The sequence below is a fragment of the Scleropages formosus genome, unplaced genomic scaffold (assembly GCF_900964775.1).
Source record: "Scleropages formosus unplaced genomic scaffold, fSclFor1.1, whole genome shotgun sequence".
NCBI classification, from domain to species: domain Eukaryota; kingdom Metazoa; phylum Chordata; class Actinopteri; order Osteoglossiformes; family Osteoglossidae; genus Scleropages; species Scleropages formosus.
The window spans coordinates 40450-53548 of record NW_021641019.1 but is presented as its reverse complement, the minus strand read 5'-3'; the positions used below and the strand labels follow the sequence as shown (position 1 = coordinate 53548).

At 41.4% G+C, this 13099-nt stretch overlaps 1 long non-coding RNA gene across 1 annotated transcript; it reads left to right on the top strand.

Moving 5' to 3' along the window:
• The first annotated feature begins 817 nt into the window (after positions 1-817).
• Positions 818-7059, top strand: LOC114909534 (uncharacterized). The gene is made up of 3 exons (XR_003797354.1): positions 818-943; positions 1026-1113; positions 7025-7059. It is a non-coding gene; the product is annotated as an uncharacterized LOC114909534 (long non-coding RNA).
• Positions 7060-13099: the final 6040 nt, after the last annotated feature.

Here is a 13099-nt window from a genome sequence, read left to right as displayed (position 1 = left end):
CGTATATAGACATGCGCAGAGAGAACAGTATGTGGAAAGTTCATTGAACAGTTTTTTTCAAATTACCTTTAATTGAATAAAATTTACTTGTTTTCAATATAGCAAGTACATTTTTAAAGTGATTTAAAAACATATGTAGTATTAAATTACACATTAAAATCTATAAATTAAAAGTTCCCAAAAGCGACTCTTTCACGATGTGAGTTCTTTGCATGATACATCTACTATGCATACCGAAAATTTCGAAATGGTGGGCACAAGAAAACGCGGGGATGAGATAATCCGAGTTTGCTAGCTGGTAGGTTAACGTTTTTTTAGTTCTGTTTATTATGCTCCTCTGCTTTCATCAGAAATTCTAATGTACTATCAAACCAAAGTACTACAAGTTGTCTATGTGTCACATAGTTAAGTTTAGCTTTGAAAGCATAATTTCTAAATGCTGCAAGTGATTTCGTAAAAATTATAGCTCATCAGAGAAATTACACACTTGCTAGAAAATATTCCACCAGTGAATTAAGAAATAACCTAACCTACCAGCTAGAAAACTCGGATTATCTCATCCCCGCGTTTTATTGTGCCCACCATTTCGAAATTTTCGGTATGCATAGTAGATGTATGCAAGAACTCACATCGTGAAAGAGTCGCTTTTGGGAACTTTTAATTTATAGATTTTAATGTGTAATTTAATACTACAGATGTTTTTAAATTAATTTAAAAATGTACTTGCTATATTGAAAACAAGTAAATTTTATTCAATTAAAGGTAATTTGAAAAAAACTGTTCAATGAACTTTCCACATACTGTTCTCTCTGCGCATGTCTATATACGTTTTCCCGCTTTTTTATGTCGTGGAGGTGGGGATCTTTTTCACTATCAAGGGTTTGCAACAGTACTGCGCGTTACGTAAATTCGGTATAACCCTGTCCAAGGATCCTCATTTTTGGTAAGTAAGCAATTTGTAGCCATGCCATGGGTGTGTAGTATTTTTTTTTTTTTTTAAAACTTAAATACAGTATATGTCTTAGACGTCGGAGCTGCTACCAGTCAAGGTTGTGAAATGGTGGGCACACGACGCGGGGACGTCGAGATATCCGATTTTTGCTAGCTGAGCTGGTAGGTTAACGTTTTTTTTTAGTTCTGTTTTTATGCTCTGCTTTCATCAGAAATTCTAATGTACTATCAAACCAAAGTACTACAAGTTGTCTATGTGATAGTTAAGTTTAGCTTTGAAAGCATAATTTCTAAATGCTGTAACTGTAAGTGATTTCGTAAAAAATTACAGCTCATCAGAGAAATTACACTTTCACTTTGCTAGAAAATATTCCACCAGTGAATTAAGAAATAATATAAGTTAATAAACAAAAGAATTATTGCTGAAAATTGTCTTCTCTCCTAAAAACTGGCATTTGTTGCATATTTCATATGTAAATAACGAAAATTTGGACTTATCTTCACAATTAGTAAGTGACCTGATGTGAGTCACAGGCATGTTGTAGACACAGAAGTTAGTCATTACTAACTGGACAACTACATTTTCTTTGTGAACAGGCTTGCCCATTTAGCTAATTCCTGTTCATTTTTAGTTTATTTCAATTGCAGGCTCTTCATGTCTAATCTTGGTGTAATGTGGAACAGAACTTTTTGGGGATCCCATATTGTTTTAGTAAGTGCATTTAACAAACACTTAAAAGCGATACTGATGGCAGCAGTATTTCGGCGGTCATTCAGTTTAAAACAATGTTTTAAACCACATGTTGGCGCAGCCATCTCTGCGTTTGAGAAGTGGTAAATAGATTATACTTAACGGAGGTAACAAAGTACACGTTCACACCATCGGTTTGCTTAAACCGGAAGGGGAGAACATTTATTTACATACGTGCTTCATCAGAACACATCACGCACAACAAAGGTCATGTGATCGATACTTCACCAACATGAGAGCACACTGAATAGAATCTCCAACACCCCCACTTGCTCTCATTCTCTACAGGTCCATTTACAATACAACACACAGTTACATCCCTGTATCAGCAACATTTATGCCCCAAACATAAAGCTTTCAAACTTTTCTTTCTTATACTTCGTCATTGGTTTAGTCATCACATCAGCAACCATTTCTGTTGTTGGACAGTACTCAATTGTTATTTTACCATCACTAATTGCTGATCGAATGAAGTGGTACCTAACGTCAACGTGTTTACATCTTTGTCGACAAACAGGGTTTTTGGAAAGAGCAATTGCACCTTGGTTATCCTCAAAGATTTTTACCGGTGCATACTGACATCCATTTTCCAGTCCATTCATCAATTGTACAAGGTACAGACTTTCTTGTGTGGTCGCAGCCAGTGCCATATATTCCGCTTCGCATGTTGACAAAGCAACTGTAGGCTGCTTCTTTGACTTCCAGGAAATGAGGGGACCATTTTTGGTTAGACTAAAACAGTATCCAGTCGTACTTCGTCTGTCATTTGGATCTGATGCCCAGTCAGCATCGCTGTATGCCGTAAGTTTCAGCTTCTCGTTACTCTTCTTGTACGTCAGTTCTTGGTTTACTGTACCTTTCAGATACCTCATCACATGCTTCACTGTACACCAGTGTTGCTCATTTGGTTTTGACATAGATTGAGACAATTTACTCACAGCCCAACTAAGATCTGGTCTAGTACATGTCATTAGATAGGTCAAACTACCTACTGCTTCACGATACTTTGTGTGGTTTACAGAGTTTCCATCACCGTTATACTCTAGCTTTTGTTCACATGGGGTCGATCTGGACTTACTATTCGACATGTTGAACCTTTCCAGTATTTTTAAGATGTACCCCTTTTGATTCATTTTCACAACTCCATCCATTTGCTCAAAATCAATGCCTAGGAAATGTTTTAATTTACCAAGGTCTTTCATCTTGAATTTAGCTGTCAGCATCCTTTTCACACCATTTAGTAACTCGTTGGTACTAGAAGCAATAATCAGATCATCAACCCAGATTATTAGCATCACTCTCTCTTTTCCAGTTTGTCTGCTGTAGACACAAGAGTCTGCAGGATTTTTCATAAAGTCATTTTCACTCAGGTAATCATGCAGTAACTTATTCCAGTTTCTACCTGACTGTTTCAGACCATACAATGACTTGTTCAGTTTACAGACAAGTTTTTCACCAGTATTTGATTTTACCTCAAAACCTTCTGGCTGTTCCACATAGATCTCACAATCAATTGGAGCATGTAAGTAAGCCGTTTTCACATCCATCTGATGTAGAACAAGGTCTTACTGTGCTGCCATTTGCATCAAGACACGAACTGATGTGATATTTGCTGTTGGAGAAAAGGTTTCCTTATAGTCTCTTCCCATTACTTGACTATAACCCTTAGCAACATATCTAGCCTTATATGTTTCATTGTTATCTGCATTGTTCTTGATTGCATAGACCCATCTACCCCCCACTGCATGTTTGCCTTCGGGTAGAGCCATCAACGTAAAAGTTCCATTTTCTTTTAGAGAATCCATCTCTTCTTCCATGGCTTTAATCCAGATCTGTGATTTGGTTGAACTCATGGCTTCCTTGAAGGTTTGTGGTACATTACACATTCTGTAACAGTAGTCAATATTAGTAAGTATCTGATCATCATCTTCAATATCAGTTACGTAGTCAGATAAGTATTGGGGAGCTTTCCTGTTCCTTTTGGGGTTGCATCTATTCTGAATATTTTCAGTCTGATCATCATTTTGAAGATCTGTTTTGTCTCCACTATCTTGAGACTTCCCTGAACTCTGTTCAGTGATGTTTGTTCTTACCTTAGATGGCAAATAACTTCCCCCATAAACATCCTCATCTGGTATTTGTGGGTCAGTTTGAGTTTGCTGCTCGACAGCACATTTCTTGAAGAATTTGACAAGCCTGTGTTTAAGGACTCTTCCAGTGTCTGTGTAATACACTAGGTATGAAGGGCTATTCTTGTCATACCCAACAAATATTCCCTTCTCACAACGTGAATCTAGCTTCTTTCTGTCGTGTTTGTATGCATAGCACATGCATCCAAAAACTCTCATCTTTGAAAGATCCGGTTTTCTTCCTGTCAACATGTAGTATGGAGTCTGCTTTACTCTGTTATTAATGCATCTGTTGCGAATTACTGCAGCAGTCATCACAGCGTAAGTCCATAACTCTTTTGGTAATTTACTCTCAATGAGCATGCATCTGGCCATTTCAAACAATGTTCGCCAACTTCTTTCAGCAGTACCGTTTTGGTGGGGTGAATACGGTGCAGAGGTCTCATGTTTAATGCGATTTTTGCTTAGCAATGACCGAAAATTTGTTGCTGTGAATTCAGTGCCATTATCTGACCTAATGCACTTTACAGTACCATAAGGAGCAGTGTCTGCTAGGAATTTTTCCGTAGCCTTTACAGTGTCACTTTTCGCTTTCAGGAAGTAAACAAATATTGTGCCTGAGAAATCATCAACAAATACAAGTGCATACCTGTGACCATCTTTAGCCTCTGGTTGAATAGGACCAGCCAAGTCTGTGTGCACAAGTTCAAGTGGGACTTTGGCACGTGCATCGGGTTCTCTGTTCCTGCTTTGCGCAAATTTGCCTTGTGTGCAGACTTCACAGTGCAGTTTGGACTTGTCAATCTTTCCTTTGATTTCCATTCCTTCCACAATATCTGGCAACTTGGAAACATCATCATAGTTGCAGTGGCCGAGGATTTCGTGCCAAGTTTGAATGTCGTAACAGCCGTTACAATAATCTCCTCCCTTATCTATAGTGTTTAGATAGTACAGTCTATTATACTCTTTTATTTCAAATCTCGTGCCATCCTTGTGGATGAGCTCGTCATGTCCTTGTCGAAAACGAACAGAAGCCCCGTTGGCAGTCGCTGCTTTAACAGAGAATATGTCTTGTGGATATGAAGGAATGTACAGTGCTTTCTTTAGCGTTGTACTCACTTGCTTTCCTTCACTGTCAATCAAACATATCTCCGCGTCACCTCTCTTCAGCGCAACGCCACTCGCTCTTGTCCCGTCCGCAAGCTCAATGAAATGTTTGCCCGTTTGGAAAGTCTCGTCAAATTTCTTAAACTTTCCGATGTCGGTAATTATGTGTGATGTTGCTCCCGTATCAACCATTAGTCCTTTATGTTTCAGCCCGTCTAGTTGATAATCACACGTTTTGAAGACAAATGCAGCATGTTTATCTGCGTCCTCTTCATGCGTCGCTTGTTTTGCGTCGTCCCTTCTTTTGCGTCTGCAAGATGCGTCTTTGTGTGTTGAGCTTTTGCAATAGCTACACCACTGTTTTTGACTTTTACGACGTTCATTTGGACATCTCCAGGCTTTATGTCCTTTTTGACCGCAATTATAACGTAATATTATCAGGGTCTGCGTTTTTCTCTCTCTCTCCTCTTCTCACAGGAGCTGCACCACTCGCTTTCATAACGTTGTCGTCATTTGACCTAGCATACTTTTCAGTGTTTTCAAAACTTCTAAGCTTTGTCTTAAATTCTGCAAAAGTCATAGTTTCATCACTCTGTGTTACATGAACTGCGAATGGTTTAAACGATTCTGGCAAACCTTTAAGAATCATTGCAATCAACAGTCCGTCACTGAGCGTCTCCTCAGCATTCCTCAGAGCGGTAATGGCTGTTTCTGCCCGAATAATGTAATCCGTAATACTTTCCTTTGCAGTTTTCTGAAGGGATGTTAATTCTGTGTACAGGTTAATAATTCGCGGCTTCCCTTTTCCTGCATAGTAGCCCCTCAGTATTTGCAGCGCCTTTCTTCCGTCATCTGCAGCTTCTCTCATTATAAGGGAAAGACTTTTATCATCCAAAAACTGGATCAATTCCGCGTAGGCTTCTTCATTTTTATCAGTGTCGTCAATCTCATCTTCGTCCGCGCTGTCTCTATCGCTCGGTGTGGGGACTTTCAATATGGTCTCTTTCAGTCCCAGCAAACGCAGGTGCCCCAAAAACTTTGTCTCCCAAAGTTCGTAATTCTTTTCGTCTCCGTCGAAACACAGTCTACTCAGTCTATTACCTACTTCTCTTCTGGGCCCATAACCTGTTGGCGCAGCCATCTCTGCGTTTGAGAAGTGGTAAATAGATTATACTTAACGGAGGTAACAAAGTACACGTTCACACCATCGGTTTGCTTAAACCGGAAGGGGAGAACATTTATTTACATACGTGCTTCATCAGAACACATCACGCACAACAAAGGTCATGTGATCGATACTTCACCAACATGAGAGCACACTGAATAGAATCTCCAACACCACAACTCCATAGATCTGCAACAGCTGCGGATAAATTTCTGTAATTGTGTGGTATCAGTTTTTTCTTTCTTTATTGTTACCACAGTTATGGTACAGCAAATGACCATTAAAAAAAAAAGCGAAATTGAAGGAAAAATATATAGGGAAGAAGGAGGAGCTCAACATCAGTAAGTCGTCATCTTATAATTCACACTGAAGTGCTGTTTACATTCATGCTGAAAAAAGTACCGGTACACATTTCTTTCATCTTCTTCAACTTTCAGCTTCTTGCTAGATGTGGTTCTGTGTCTTTGTTTTTCCTATAGTAGTATAATGGCTAATTGCAGCATAGAGTCAACCTGTCACAGGTCATGTGTAGACAGCTAAACTCTTCATGTTTTGAGTGAACTGTGAAAATGTTGTACTGAAGTAACAACATTACCAAATATTGATTTAACAACATTTTAACGGCACGGCATATGAAGCTCAGAGTCATCGTGGACAATGATGGCTTTAAAATGGCTTCTTCTAATGGCTTCTCCATTCGGGAAGGCCAGAAACTTTAAAGGAGTTTCACAGTACAATTTGCCAAGCATTTGGAATTGAACGAGACTTTGGTATTCAGTTCGTGGATCCTGACTTCGGTAATGAATTCATGAATGTTACATCAGTACAAGACATACGGGACAGAAGTACAATCAAGTTAGTGTACATCATGCTGAGTGATGTGGGTGTGAGTCCATCTTCTCCATTGCAAAATTGCCCCAGCACTTCAGGATCATCTGGAGCACCAAGAAGAGGCCCAACATCTCCCAGTGTGTCCTCATTGTCTTCAACAGACTATGATAACACCATCATTCAGGGACTGAACCGAGAGCGTGTGCATGACCACGTGAGTTCTCTATTCCTTGCTTTCCAAACAATGTACAGGTGCAGCATATACATACGATACAGTGTGATGGATAAAATGAACCACATATTAGCAACAGCTACTGTACACACTCAATATTTCAGTTTCACCAAAGGGGAGTGGGGGGGGGGGGGTATTCAAAATGAAACTACGAAAGTAATAAATGTGAGTATTCTTAAATCATTGGACATATGATATGTTTTCAGATAAAGTATATAGGGACATATAAGTTATGTTAAAAAAGCTATGTAAGATACAGTGAAAACCTATAAGCTCCAGTAAGCAAGCTGCTTTTCTCTGATAGTCCAAGGGCTGGTTTAAGGAAAAATGAATATGTTTTGCTGGTGTTGAAAGCTCATATTAAAGATTACATTATCATAGTCTACATGGGTTTATATTTGTGGAAAGTTCAGACTTACCAGTGTCCTGGGGTGGTGTCTGCAGCTCCCTGTTTATAATGCCCGTATTGCTTGTATGAGTTACTGTAGGTGTATTCTGACTTTGTGGGGTAGGCCCCCAGGCCCCCCATTCCGTTCGGGTTAAACTGGTGGTACGAGTAGGGGTTCACAGATTGTGAGTAGGTCTGGCTCTGATAGTACTCATGTTGGCTGTGCCCCGTCTGTCCTCTGTAGAAACCCATATCTGTGGCTGAGAAGTCGGGCAAGGTTGGAGAGTCTTTGGATGCAGGGTGGCAGCTCATAGAGTTTGGGATGTCAGTCAAAATGCTGGCGAGCTGCTTTTCAAAAGCTGGTCCACTCATTATTGGTCGCACAGCATCTCCTCCTTCCTGAAAGCAGACGGTCCGAGTGTGCAGTAGATAGAGAAGGGGAAAGAGCAGTAAAGCAGGACCAAATCCTTCAAAAAACTTCTCTGGTGAAATTCTCTGTGCAGAACTGCATGCACTGGGGCAGCACCCAGCCGAGTAAAACTCTTCGTTATCGAACACTGGGTGGATTCTCTCTTCCTTTCGGCCCAGAAGAAGCCCCCCCCGGTAAAACAGCTCTGTGTCTCCTCCCCTGCTTCAAGCACACAGCACACACAGCAGCACACAACACACACCATCTTGCTGGTGCAATAATTTACTGGAATTATTGCCTTTCTATCTAAGGTAAATTCGTGTTCACCCGTAAGATGCACATTTGGTTTGCGTTGAGCATACAACTGTAATTGAGCATAACGCTTTTTGGAAAAGGAGCCAAAGTATCATTCTGCCGACACATTATTTATATTAGTGGGATGACCTTTACAGTGTGAGTCACCCTGCTACCATGGCCTTCCTATGTTGAGTTCATTGTCTGTGATTTGATATGTCTCCGGAACCTATTCCCTCGGTCCAAGAGCTCGGAACAGAGTTCCGGTGGTGTTGTTGAACTCTGTTTTCTCTGAGCATATTCGGTGGAACCTGATGAGCTGGGACTTGATCAATCCCTGGAAGGTGTGTTTGGGCTGGAAGCTGGATTTGTGCAGTAGACAGTGTGTGTCAGTGCTTTTAAAGTAAACCTTGATCTCGAGTGTTTTTAAAGCCACCTTGAGGTTTACTGTAATGGACTGTGGTGTCCAGGAAGTTTACTTCCTGTGTGTCTCAGTGTTGTTTTATTGTTATTTTGGAGTGGTGTGTGTGTTCATGAGTGTGTCAAAATCCTCGTGGCCATGGTGCCAGACCCTGAAAATGTCACCCCGATATCTGTAGCACTGGAGTGGTCTGTTTGGGCATTTCATAAATAGAGTTTTCTCCCAGTCTGCCATGTAGATGCTTGCGTAGACCAAGGGCACACACACACACACACACACACACACACATTTTCAGAACCGCTTGTCCCATACGGGGTCACGGGGAACCGGAGCCTAACCCGGCAACTCAGGGCGTAAGGCTGGAGGGGGAGGGGACACACCCAGGACGGGACGCCAGTCCGTCGCAAGGCACCCCAAGCGGGACTCGAACCCCAGACCCACCGGAGAGCAGGACTGTGGTCCAACCCACTGCGCCACCGCACCCCCAGACCAAGGGCAAATTTTTCTTTTTTTTTTTTTAAACCCATTGCTGTCCGCTGTATCTGTAGACAGACTTGTTTGTTAAATTCAGAATTATTCCTGATGACACTGATTTCCAGTAATTGTAGGAGTTCAGTGTCTGGTCCATTGTGGTCTGGGTACCTTAGAATGGTGTTCTTTACTGCTGTCAGGCCCAGGTCTGTTGCAATGTTTGTGTATAGGCTGTTGATATCACTGGTGAACAGAGATCCTACACTTCGCAGCTAGCCTGTCTTCCTGTCATGGCCTCTCCATCAAAGTGGGAAACTCGTTCATTTTGCCTACTTCCTTAGCTAAGAGTCTGGGAGTGATGCTTGACTTAAGTCTGTCTGCGCTCCATTCTGAGCAGCATGATGAAATCTCGCGCCATTACGTCAATCATCCCCTTGTCCAGCGTATCCGTGCTGTATACGCTACCTGCCCATTGGTCACTTAGTAGCGTTCTTAGTTTTATTTCTTCTGCTTCTGTTAGGAAAAAACGGACTATATATAGGGTTCAGTGCTATCCACGGTTTCAGGCATCCAGCGGGGGCCTCGGAACATATCTCCTGTGCATAAGAGGGTGCAACTGTCTCTTTACGCACTATATTTAATTGCACAATTTTATAACTTACAGTAATTTATTGTACTTTGAAGTAGTCTTTGAAAATTACTGTGTGGTGTGTTTGTATTTATCATCTTTTTTTGGTTTATTGTAGTAGAGTTTTCATTACATATGTGGGTGTTTTCTTACCAATTTAAAATTGTTTTTTATTCGGTGTATTTGGTTATTTGCATTGTTTATATATCGTATCAAAATGTCTAAATGGGGGAGATGATGTGAAAAGAGAAACATGCAAAGAAAATGATAGGTAAGGTGTACAGCAACACCTTGGGAACAGGCCAGGGAACCGCCTCTCTTGTGCAGTAGAGTTGCCGGACAAGTTTATTTGTGTCTTTTTGCCATGGGGTATGTTTTTTTTTGTGTGTTTTAAAGATTCCATCATGTAATGTTTACACTGCAGAGACTCATGGACATAGTCAGGAAGCAAGGCAAATGGTCAGACATCAAGAACAAACAACAGGGAACAGGATAAATGCTGTTAGCATAGCAAAGCCAGATGTCTCAAGGAGATGTGTGGCTGAGGAGTGTCTTCTAAAGACAAGTATGCTGATTAGCGTCAAGCGTTTAATCGGAGCCAGGTGCTGCCGATTGTGGTGCGGGTGGGGATGTGACAGTTTTATTGTAGATGTTTTAGTAGTGGCATGCCACTTTTTGTTGTTTATTTATTGAGTAAAGATTTTTAAACAGTTTAAGCGATGGATGGGGAAATTTTCTGTGCCGCACTGGGCAGTTTGTTGCACCAGACACTTTTAATGTTCTGGTAATCCACTCTGATCCATGGGGGGGATGAAGGTTTCAAAGATTTGAACCTTGGGGTGCGCTTTTAATTTGCTTTAAGTGGTTCCAATGTTCTCATAATCACCAGCAGTTTGTGCTGAAATCCAGCAACTGAATCCCTTCATTCTCATCCAGGGTTGGTTTTTTTTTTTTTTTAATAGCCGTCTTCCAAGAATGAGGAGTACAGGCTTTTTTCAGCATGTTATTAATTACTGGCATTGTAATGACCATTGGAGGCAATATTCTAAATGACCATAAAGGGCGCAACTTTGGACAAACCCAGCTCTATTCGCCACACCTGTATTCAATCGAAGTCTTTAACAGAGTGAAGCAGAACAATAAAATTCACCTCAGGGAGTGGTTCTTGTCCTTTACCCTTCGGATCTCCCCCATGGCTCTTTAAACCACACCCGCAACAACCGACTGGAAGAGTATCTGTGGTCAGCATCCATCTGAATTGGAAAAGAATCTCCTGGTAAACTACTCCAAAACGATACATGGATCTACAGAAAAATATCTGAGTGAAGTATTTACGTGAGCATTTTAATAGCAAAATGACAACCCATTATTTACAAATTACTGCAGCTGATCTAATGTTTTTACCTTGTCATTGTGGAATCTCACAAAAACTTCACACCCCTCCTCGCACTTGTCCTTGATCCTTACTTTGTTCTTGCCATCTCTTTTATATCTTCTGTGTCTGACTTTCTAACCCTACCTTGGGTCCTCAAAATTAGCTCCTGCCCCCCCAGTGGATATCAGCTCTGTGTTGCTGATAGAAAGGCTGCACTTGCATGCTAAATGGTTTTCTCTGGAAACCATGACAACCATTAGTAAATTAAAATTCACACACGTACACGTTTTCAGAACTGCTTGTCCCATACGGGGTCGCGGGGAACCGGAGCCAACCCGGTGACGCAGGGCGTAAAGCTGGAGGGGGAGGGGACACACCCAGGACGGGACGCCAGTCCATCGCAAGGCACCCCAAGCAAGACTTGAACCCCAGACCCACCGCAGAGCAGGACTGTGGTCCAACCCACTGCGCCACCGCACCCCTACTAAATTATAATTCACTTCTTCCAGACTCACTGTGCCAGTTCTCTCTGAAGTTCATGTAAGGTGTGTAAACGTTCATGTGCTATAACTTTGAGATCATACCTGTTAAACCTTCACGCAGCTACTGCTGTACTGTAACAAATGTTTATATTAAATATATTGTTTATATAAAACTAGAAGGTGATTGGGAATCATCAATATTCAGAAAGTTTTATGCAGCTATTTGTGCAATGTACATTATTTTATATGGTGGAAAAAAGCTAACTTAAGAATTGCACATCTACATGTGTATATCTCTCTGCTAATACAATATGTGTATAAGTAAAACTTATCTTAGCTTGAACAAATGCAGCTGCATGGGAAACTTCTGTAGAAGAAGTGAAAACCTTTTTTTTTTTTTTAAAAAAAAAAAAAGGAAATTTCCCAAATTTGGTTGGGAAATGGATTTTGTTTTGGCTACTGTTTTGTTTAGTGTGGGGTGTGTGGTATGAAGTGTGGAATTGCAGGTGGTTTTATTTTTAAAATTGGGTTATTTATTCACCTGTCTAACACGCCTTTAGGCAGTGTACTATATACAACCACATCAACAGTCAGAGCGTGTTTCAGTTGCTTGGTTGTGGTGTGATGACTCTCCCCACGCGGCTTCATTGTGAAATTGCAGGTGGCATTGAAATTTTAAAATTAGGTTGATTGCTGTCTGCAATCACATCAACAGTGAGAGACAATACAGAAAGGTCGCCCGGTACAGAAGGACCCCAGTCTTACCCCCCAGTCTCTGCTGCAGCGCCCTGGAGGTTTTTGTAGTCCGAGAACCCAGGGCTGTCCCTCGCCAGGTGCATGTCGGTTTGTTCACCAGAAGAGATTGTAATCCCTGTGTGTCCGTCCATTTTAAGACTGCTTGCTGCCATCATGTCCCTTTGTTGCACTCAAACATCAAATCTATTCTGCAAACTTACCATTTTTCACCTTTTTTTTTTTTCTTTTTCTTTTTTAAATAGTATTAATAAATATCAGTAAGTAGCACAATGTTGGGCTCAACTATTTGGAGTGGTAGAGACAACAACATACACAATCACATCAACACTGAAAGACAATACAGAAAGTTGCCCGGTATAGATGAAGCCCAGTCTTACCTCCCTGTCTCTGTTGCAGCACCTGGACCAGGTCTTTGTAGTCCGCGAGAGCCCAGAGCCGGCCCTCAGCAGGTGCGCGTCACTTTCTTCACCGGCAGCGATTGTAATCCCTGTTTGTCTAGGGCCGCCTTCTCTGCCTCCTTCAACGTGTGGACCCGTGCCGGTCCGTGCGATGCTGGTGACGGATGCGTTGCTGGGAGGTATGTAAAAAGCCTTACGTATGCGTGTGTTTGCCTATAGGGTGTCTAGTTGTGGGGGAGAGGTGGAGCAAGAGTCCCACCTGTTGTCATGTTATAGTTGCTTTGTTGTGGTGTGATGGCATCCCATCGTGG